Here is a 10539-nt window from a genome sequence, read left to right on the forward strand (position 1 = left end):
GCAAGTGATACTAAAATCTGCAACTGTGAATTGGAATGTTCACTCTTCACCTACAGTACTGAGCTTGGTATAAAACAAATGGAAATTGTTTGGTATTGACAGTGAGAATGATTACTTTTTGACTTCTCCAAATTAATTGAAAAGAAAAATCCTTGCCCAATGTATTCGTAACATACAGGATTTCAGGAAGGGTATCACTTTGTCACCTATCAGTGCTTTAATACCTTAGTAAGATTTGGAGGATTAGATAATGTTGCCAGCCAAAAGTTTTACTGAGTTCTACAATGTAAGTAAAGGTTCTATATATCTTAAATACTAGGAATGCATGTGTAATGACCTTAAAATTTCATTGTAACTCTTTTCTCACTTGGCAGTCACATATTGCTAAGATTCCTCTTTTGCCAGCGTTCTAGGAGCTTGTGATTTACTAGCTTGTTACGTGAGATCCACAAGCCAGACCCTTTTGTACATTATTATTGTAGCATTAATAGTAGCTGTCTTACATCAAATAGAAAGAATTTGCTTTCTGGTATCTCCAGGGAGCAGGTGGTGGAAATGCTGCTTTATGAAGGCAGCTTCTTTCCTGCTGTGAAAGTAAGTTGTGCTGCGCTGTTGTTGCCTTGCCTTCCCATCTTTCTGGAGCTCTGTGTGTGCAATGGGAAGCATGCAGGAAGCAGACTGTGACTCTCCCAAGTGAAATCGTGACAGAAAGATGAATGTACTGCTAATTTCAATTGAATTTGTTATGTCAGGATTTCACTACCTCCAGTGAAATTCTTTAAAGCTGCTCTTCTCCTCATATAGGGTGGGAGGGAAGAATCCTTTACCTTTGTTGTGGTATGCTTCCAAAAGTATCGGACAGAATTACTTTAAAAAAAATATTGTTTTTCTCCTTCAATAGAAATTTTTAGATGAAAGATTTAAGCTCACTTCAGGGAACAATTAAAAAAAATCAGATCTGTATGTGTGTATATATATATAAAATATATAAAAGAGATCTGTTGTGTTTGTGCAGCAGCTGAAAATTCTGTGTACCCTATTTTTTGAACCTACTGTAAAGATACCCACTTTCATTCCTCTACTTTCAGTAGAACCTTTTCCTTTGTCAGTGAAATGGAATTAACATTGTTCTTGGGCAGTCTGCTAAATAAGTCCAGAATAAAGAAGACTGATAAATCATGGTTTAGTTTTTTGCCAGTATGTTTCTAACTGCAGACTAAAGGTTTCCTTTTGAGCTTGGGTTTGAAATGAACTGGAAGTGTTGTTCACCTAAACTTACCTCTTCTGAAGCTTTAAAGGATTAATCACTGAACAGAGCTGTAAATTCTACTTGTAGGTGCTTGTTTTTCATCACAATATACATAGGAGGCCCCTGAAAGTTTTAATCGCTGTGACACAGACAGTAACTTCTATGGAGTTTCTCGGTCCTTTCATTTCCTTTTGTTAAATGCTTTATGCACACAGGCTTGGTGCAGATTTTTGTATTTCATTTCTGTTTGACTTCCCAGCATACGTGAATTCAATGACGTATTTATAGGCTTTAGAGCTGCAGGTTGTGTTCTGTGATTTTTATGGTTCCTTTAATATATTCCGATTGACAGAAAATAGAAAGTTTGCTTTCTTCTGTATTGCAGCATGATTGGCTTTATCTAGGTACAGAGTTGATTTAACCAGGACAGCACACTACCTTTCATTAACCTGTGGGCCGTATCCAAGGCAAAGTTTTCCAGAAAGGGTTAGCAAAACAACCTTCACTATGGCTCAAAAGCTATGTGTTCTCTTAGAACAAATAAAAACGGACAAATTTAGTGCTTGAGTGAATTTATTCCGTTAACAGTTATATTACAAAATCACAGAGATTGTAAATACGTTGACTGAGACTTTGTGGACAAAGCTAGTAAGCAGCAAATCCTGACAAAGGTAAATATTGTGGTAAAAATCAGTGAGTTCTAGACATTTTGGGCCAAATTTTCTTCATAGAATTTTCATAAAAATAGACACTGGATAAGAGACACAGCTCATTCAGATATTTGTGCACTATTTCTCCATTAAACTCTTTCTCTCCAACGATTATTCCAAAGACTAGCATATTTAATAATTATGCATTTTTAATTGGTTCTGTCAAATGAATTGAACTGCTCTTAAGTTCATCTTAGAGCAGATGTATTGGTTTCCAGGGGCAGAGCTGGAAGGTCTTTCTTTCTACAGAGGTAGAGGCCAGTGTTTTCTTTTCCCCAGAAGCCATGCCAGGGATACTGACTTTCAATACCTGAAAACACTTAACTGTAAAAGAGAAGGCTGAAGATTGAATGTGCAAAATTATTTGTTATTCATTTCATGTTTCTCACGCTTCATCTCTAGAATGTGAATATTAGCACAGATAAGTGTACAGCTAATGTGACTCATTTGGCAGTGACTTGGGCTATGTAAAGCGGATGTTGGACTCGATTATTCTTTTTACTGTTGTCTAATGGAAAAATTTATCTGTGCAATGACTCGTGTTTGAGATGCTGGAAGATCCAGCCTACTGTCTTCCACAGAAATGTATGTACAAATAAATGTAGACCTTTCCTTGATGTTATTACTACATAACTTTAATATGTGTCTTAAAGAGATGATTTTTTTTTTTTTTTTAAATAAATTAAAATTACTAAGAATTGCTGGTTTTCAGTGATTTACCTGACTCAAGTAAATTTCCTGGTCCTGGAACTCATCCTTAGAAGTGAATGGCCAATTTTTTTTATTTGGTGTTTTGATTTTTAAACAACTGTATGTCATTGTTTGGGTGCTAAATAAAATGCTGATAACCCTTTATGCTAGGAAGAATACTTCAAATGGATGTCTAAGCAGAAAAGGAGGTATTGGGGCAAAGTGCCCAGAAATATGATTTAAGTCTTCATCTTTCCAACAGGTATGAATAGGTAGGATGTCTTTGGAATGGCTCATACAGGCTAATTAGTTGGTGTTTGCCATTAGAAGGTATTTCTTTGGAAACTGGTTATTTGCATTTGACAGTCTATCATTGGGCACCGTCTTCCTGTGTGGTTTCACCTTTTACATTCCTCAGGACACAAGTATGCGCAGCTGTGTTCCGAAATTATACTCTAGGAGATTAGATGGTAAATTCTGTAATACCTAAATAGTAAATCTTTGGTGTATTCTGCATGTTTTCAAAGCTCACTCCTCATTCCAGATGTAAATGAAAATGGCAAAACCAAGACCTGATCTGAAAAAAAGAGAAGGGCCTGGGTGTCCCTGACAGATTTTATTCATGTGGCTCTTGTGAGGGCTCTCTTCCTCTAGTAATAGGGAACATGCGTTCTGCATCTTAAAAGAAATAAATCTTGCATGTGGTGTATACTTAACTAGGTAAGTCAGATCCAAAGCAGACAATCGGAATAGCTTAAGGACACATACTTCTAGAAATAACTTTTCTATAAGCCTTGAAATTTTCTGCAGATTCTAGGAAATGTCGAGTATTTATTTGAATCTGAGGTGGAACAAAGAACTGAAATAAGAGCAGAAGGGTTTTCAAATGGTACCAGTTAATCATGGGGTGATTTTGTTTTCCCAGCAGCTTTCAGATTATAAAGAGACGTGTGCAATCCCATAGGAATATTTTACTAAGAGTGTGTCCGCCAGTGAGTGACAAGGCTGAATGCGTAACAAAATTTAGGGCTATTTTTTGCTAGCGAACAACGAATACAACATAAGAATGTAAAGAGCATCTGTACAGTGCAGCCCAAACGTTCTGTCTAGCCCAGTGTCCCATCTGACAGGTGTCAAAAACGTAATTAGGGAGAAGTAAGAGATCAGGGCAAACTTTATGATATTTCATCCCAGCAGTCTCCCAGTGCTTCAAGCACTTGAACTTCTAGGACCTTTCTGAAAACATATATTTTCTTTATATTCAATGACCTTCAACACCTTTCTCTTCATGAACTTACCCAGTCTGCCCTTAAAACTCTGTGATACTCTAGCCTCTGCAACATCTTTTGGTAAGGAGTTCCATAGCTTTAGCAATACGCTGGACAGAAAAAATAGCTCCTTTGCTTGTTTTAAACCTTCTTTCTGATGGCTTAATATGATGCATCTATTTGAAGAAACAACAAACAAATCCATTTCTAGACACTGTCAGTGATACAGATATTTACAGGCCGTTGTCACATCCTTCCTAAGTCCTGGCTGGGGACTGCTTGCTTAGCTATTACCTGGATAGAAATTATTCCAAAGTGTTCTTTCGGCATGCTACTTTTCTCTGAAGTTTTTCTGATTCTGCAACACCTTTTCTGAGATACAGTGAGCATGGATTTAAAAGTGGCAGACAGGAGCTTTCTCTGTGTTGTCAGTTTATTTCCCCTAATAACAGTATTAGGAATGATCACTACATTTCAAGCATGGAGGCAGGGGTAGTTTCAAAAATGTTTTGTACAATTATAGGGTGGCTAGCGTGGACTGAGGGCACTGCTGAGTACAGCAACCTTGTGATACATAGTTGTACGCTTAATGCAAACATAGTCACCCATGACCTGCTTTGCTGCTCTAAATACACTGGGTCCAGTGGATTTGATTCCAGTTTGCATGTTGCTGTGAGAACAGAATTTGGTTCAGTTTATACACCTGGACAGTCTATGTGTTTTCTTTTATAAAATGCTTTGGAGGTGTTGGATGGAAGATGAAGCCTAAGGTTAAACTGTTTTTGCTTTAATAAATGTTCTGTTTCAGTGCCACCATGGTACATATAGCAAGATAAATTGCTAAGCTGCTAGTGAGAGACATTACTGAGATGTAATTCTTCCTCTGCATAAATTCAGCAAGGGAATCTAGCTACCCCTTACATCTATAATAGGCCTAGATTAGTGCACAAACTCATGCTAATGCTGTGAAAATAAAGATCAGATTCATTCTGTTAGCTTTCTTAAATGCCAGGTCTTTTGATCTAGGGCCAAAGCTAATGCTATCTGCCAGTGTTCTTTTTGTTGTTCAGTCACAGTGGGAAAGTTGAATAATGCTATCTCTCTACTTATTGGTCTTCTGATTCCAGTGGATTTATGTGGGTAACAAAACAGCACTCGTAGAATTATTTGCTCAAAGTACAGTACCGCTGAAAGCCAAGCATGAATGGATTCCAGACTTCTGATCTCTCAATAAGCATCTCTTTTGAAGTCCTTATTTGCACCCTCTTCAGAATGCAAAGCGGTACAAAGAATTTCTGAGGAAAAAACAAGCTAATGATTAATCACCTCATTTGATCTGGACTTAAATTACAGTTAAAATAGTAACGAAGCATAGGGCTTTGTTTTCTTCCTTTCAAGTTTGCTTTTTTCCTTATGCTACAGGCAGGGAAACAAAGACTCATATTGCCATTTTTCAGGACAGGCATTAAATGCAGTTGTAGTTGTGAAGCCATCTACTGAAGACAGTAGGCAACTGTCCCTGCATACATGCAGGCATATAATTGTCATAGACCTGGCTTTCTTTTCTGAAGTTAATCACACAGGTGGTAAATAAACCAGTTAACCCTTGTTAAACCATCAGTTAACCCTTGTTAAACCATCATCAATGTTTAATACATCCTTGCTTAAGATAGTACACAGTTCACCTCTAAAGTTGCTTTGACATGAAACCTAATACCAGTAACAGAGGGACAAGATTGAGACCAAAAGCTTAGATATTATAACAAGTATTTCTCACTTGAAAAATAGCTATTGTTTCTTAATTTTTTTTTTTTAAATTGCTGGAAACAATAGCACTAGCCTGAATACGTTGTCACAGAAAGTGCTAGTACTTTGTTACTGACTCATTTTTTGCTTCAAGTCATTTCTCGCCATTTATTGTGTATGTCAGCTTTTCGGTTCAGATGATTTACTTAGGGATAATATGAGGATAGTAGGAACATGCAGCCTAATAGTGTTTGCAGGTGGTCAGAGATGTGCTAACAATGCTCCAGTGTTATGATTATTGTTCTTATTATTTGAGAACAAGAAGAACTGAGAGATTATTGAATAAAATGCTGCATGATAAACATTTGATCATAAAACTAGGCATGGTTCAGATGAGTGATGTTTGTTTCCCTTTCTACTGCTTCTTCACTGGAGAATTAGGCAAGCAGAGTGCTATCCTGAAAAGAGTTTTGCATGAGTTGAAGAGCTTTGGGCCCTGGGGCTTGAAAGATGTCAAATGTCATGTCAAATTCTCCCTCCAGTTAACCAGTTAACAGAATTGGTGGGGAAAAAAGACCGTGTTCAGAATGAAAGGAAAAGAAACTAATGTTTTGTATGCTGTCACACGTTTTCTGTGGATTATTCCCTTCTTCAGTGCAAAAGAAAGGAGGTAGGGAAACACAGTCTCTCCTCTTTTTCTTTATTCCACTGAAGAAAGTAGAACAAACACAATGAGAAGAAAATAGGAGAAAGTGGGGAAATTAGAAATGAGTAATGTATGAAAAGGCACATTTTTTTCTTTTCAAAGAGAAGAAAAACTGGCATCAAAATGACTTTGTTTGTTTTTCTTTGATAAGAAGAACAAAAGTCTGAAGGGCCTTTTCAGTCAGCTCCATCCGTTTCTACTGAAGAGCGTCCAAGGAAGAAAGCTGTGATTCTCTAAAGGAAAATGCCTGAAAGTACGTTGACCCTTTCTTGAAATACAGCAGAGGGTTTACAAGAAAAGATGTATTGTACCTGTCTATAGACTAGTAGTCATTCTTCAGTATTAAAAGATGATTTGAAACGTTGAGAGAAATGTTGTGTATTGGATTGTACAGTGTGTGCCTGGCTCCCCAGCGTGTGCAATACACAGCACCTTTTGTGGAAAGACTTTCATACACAGGATGGTTATACCATATATCGTATTTGTTTCATGTCTAGCTACACTTCTTAGGATCGTAAGTCCAATTATAAATTCCTGTAGTGAAACAGAAAGCAAACATCGGAGTTTAGAAGTATCTAGAGGTTATGGATGGGTTATTGCATATATAATGATGAAATAATTTTAACAAATAACTTCAGTTACCCAGCAGCTCTTCAACTGAAAAGCAAGTCCTGATTTTCTGCATAGCCCTTTTCAAATAGAAAGTGCTCATGTCTAACACAGAGGGCACATGAGATATTCAGACAGTATTTTATTATCCCAAGGGTGTTGGAGGAAACATTCCCTGTTAGGCAAATAATTATTTTGTGGAGAAAGGTGGAGGAAATGAGGGAAGGAGCAAAAAGAGTAGGGGCAAAGAAATTTCTACAGAATGTGTTTTTCTTTCCCCCCCTTATTAAATCATGTAAGAATTTTCCATATAGGGGATTTCTTTCTGTCAGTCACCTAATTAATTAGAAAAGGGCAAGTAAAGGCAATAAAATGATGACTGTCTCCTTATTCTATTCTTACTCTTTTTCTGGTTATGTTGAAGAAACACTGACAAGACCCACAATACTACTTATACACCATCATTATAAACCAGAATAATTTATTCTGCTGATTCTTTAATTTGAATGACTATAGAAATATGATCATACATAATTGTTCTTCCCTAAGTTGTTAGCCGTGCGATAGAAATACGGTATTTTATTATTCTCTTTAATTTCACTGGAAACTGTAGGAAGAACAATAATTATCACTTCATTGAGTGACTGTTGGCGGAGTGATGTAGAAAATACACTTGCCTTAAATATTTTGTAGTGTTTCTTAAAAGTGGGAGGATATGTTGTATTGCTTCAACTCCATTTTCCTGGCAGAAGTGAGAGCTGAAGCAGCTCTCTTCACATTTCTGACAAGCAACCCATTTGTTTGAATTTCTAGGTGTCATTCACATCCTCAGTTCCAGGATTCTAAGTCAGTACTGTTATTCTGGAATTGTGAGTCGTCGAAAATGTTTTCATCAAGCATTCAAGAATGTACTTCATTTTAACTATAAATATGATGGAGGTATATATTTATGAAATAGGGTAGTTGGTGATACTAAGCAGGGAATATTTATGCCTGTCACTTAACCGTAGACAATTTGTTGAAGCACCAGCTTGCTTAAAGGTTCCTTTATATTAAACAGAAGAAAAGATGTGCACTTGTACGGCAGTTCAGTGTTTCAAACATTTTTCTCACTTTTCAAAGACTAAGGGAAGATTTAGAACCACTTTGGCGCGCTAGTTAAGCGCATGAGCTTGGTGGGACATGCGCTTAATTTACCTTCTTCTGCCCCTAGCCTTCATTTGTGCCTTCTGCGTATAGATACATTAGATTACCATGTGGAAGAGAATAGTTTTCCTCGAGATTAATTTAGTTGTGAGTTTGATTTACTGCATCTTTTTAACCAAAGGCCTTGCTTTGTAGCACAATATTGGCTCAACGTTTGCTCTTAATGGTTCACGTGATCTAAAGCTACTTATTTTTACTAGGTGGCAGTAAAAAGAGTGGGAAGAAACCCTCGCCTCTGAGATAAAACTTAAAAGTTTAAATCCAACCTCTAATTATCCGCTGCGGTAGCTTTTTTAATTGAGCATGGCTGGGGAAAAAAAAAAAAAGTAAGGGTTTTTTTTTTCCTGCCGAAGGGTGGCTTTGTCGGGGTTTCCCTCCTGCAGCCGGCGGCAGCAGGAGCGCGGGCTGGGAGGAGCCGCCGTGCCAACGGCAGGGGGCGCTCTAGGACTGCCGCACTGCGAGAGGGCGGCCGGGGCCGGGGCCGGGGCCGGGGCCGGGGCCGGGGCCGGGGCCGGGGCCGGGGCGCTTCAGCACAGGAACAGTAGCTGTTAACCGGCGGATGGGACTGTTTAACACCGCGTTTTCCAAAGTAAACAACGTCAAGTGATACGTTTCACTTCTGTTGAAGCCTAGAGTAAATGGTGACCCTTTCTCTGCGTTGCGCTGTGAGGGGGAACGCCAGTGCGGGGATGTCTGATACTGTGTGTTCATTCTGGTCCGTATAACCTTGTTCTCTGAGAGAAATGAAATTCAATAGTTCCGGAGTATCGTAATGTGTAAGTTAGTACCTTACCGTACTTTCTCCCCCGCTGTACATCTGTGTTATTAATCATGTTTTTTGCAGTCTTTGTATGACTTGATTTCACCATACCAATTTAAGCAGGTAACTGATTCTCAGTCAAGTTCAATAAGTATTAAACCAACGTGCAAATGCTTATGCAGCTGAACCTGGGGAATATATTTGTCTGTGAGGGTTAGCATGCTTGTATCTATAGTAGCCTTAGTTTATAGCTCAGAGATCTTCAGGAAACGTCACATTTTATCATTGATGCAAAGAATAATGGAAAGTTATATACAAAATTTTTATCCCTTTAATGGTAAGTTTGTGATTTGGCATATGTAGCAGCTATGGTGAATGGCAATTAAAATGCGAAAAAGGAAAAATCCTTAAAGGATCTCCAAAAGCCACAGGATGTTTTATGGTAGTATTGCAATAACAATTTACAATAACCTAACAAGTACAGGAAAAGATTCATTAGTGAGTGCATGTATTAGAGAAATATTCATGTCCTGGGTGTTAATACACTGGTTTTCGTCAATCAAAAGGCAAAAAAGTTTTGGTTGTTTTTTTTTTTTTGATTGATTTCTTTAAAGCATTGATAATATAAAATACTCTTGGACTAAAAGGATGGAAAAATTACTTTTAAAAGTTTTAAATGGCTGTTCATATTTTACTACTGATACCCCTGGTAACAAACGTTTCGAATTAAGCATTTGGCCATGTAATGCTTAAGTATGGCGTTTTCAGTAGTGAATTAGTTACTCGGCTGCTCAAACACATACTGGTAATGCGTTTTCTGTTTGGTTCTCATATCCTCTCAATGCTAAACTTACTTCATGGTAAAATATACTCCAATTCACCCAGTAACACATTCACTCAAAATGTCTGCCCCCAGGAACTGTTGCAGAGCAGGGGAGCAGAGCTGGAGAATGTCACATTTCCAGCTCGAGTTTGAGCTATATTAAAACTTACCAGTCTTTCTCTGTAGAAAGCAAAATGAAACTAAAACAAATTGAGCTGAAAATCAATGAAATTGTTCCTGTATTAAGCAAAACCTGAGAGTATATATTTTTTTTCTCTTAAACCCTCATTTGACAATTTACTTTTCAAATAAATACCTAGACTCTAAGCCAAAAGACACCTTTCTGTAAGGTCATAGAGATAGGGGAAGGAAATATAAAAACTCTCCTGTGTTCAAAAGGACTTTTTTTTTTTTTTTTTTTTTTTTTTTTTTAAGTACTGGAGATTTAACCTGCTTTAAATTTTTTTCTGGAACCACTTGAATTACTTTTAAGAGGCCTGGTATTTCAAAGGATAGGCTATCAGCATTTTCTAAAAGTAAAGGCCATTAAAGTTCCTCACAGAGTAACTAGAAATGTAGGCACTCACAGGCAGGAGACATTACAAGCAAAGTAATATGTCTTCATACTACTTTACCCATAATCTTCCAGTGATTCATACCCTAACTTTGTTACAGGGTTCCTGAATTTCAGTTCTGCTTTAAAAGAAGTGAATAGGAAGCAAGTCCAAAATTGCTTATGACACTCTTGTCTAATGACAAAGAAATTGAGCCA

Source organism: Aptenodytes patagonicus, chromosome 2 (assembly GCF_965638725.1).
Source record: "Aptenodytes patagonicus chromosome 2, bAptPat1.pri.cur, whole genome shotgun sequence".
In the NCBI taxonomy this organism is placed as follows: Eukaryota; Metazoa; Chordata; class Aves; order Sphenisciformes; family Spheniscidae; genus Aptenodytes; species Aptenodytes patagonicus.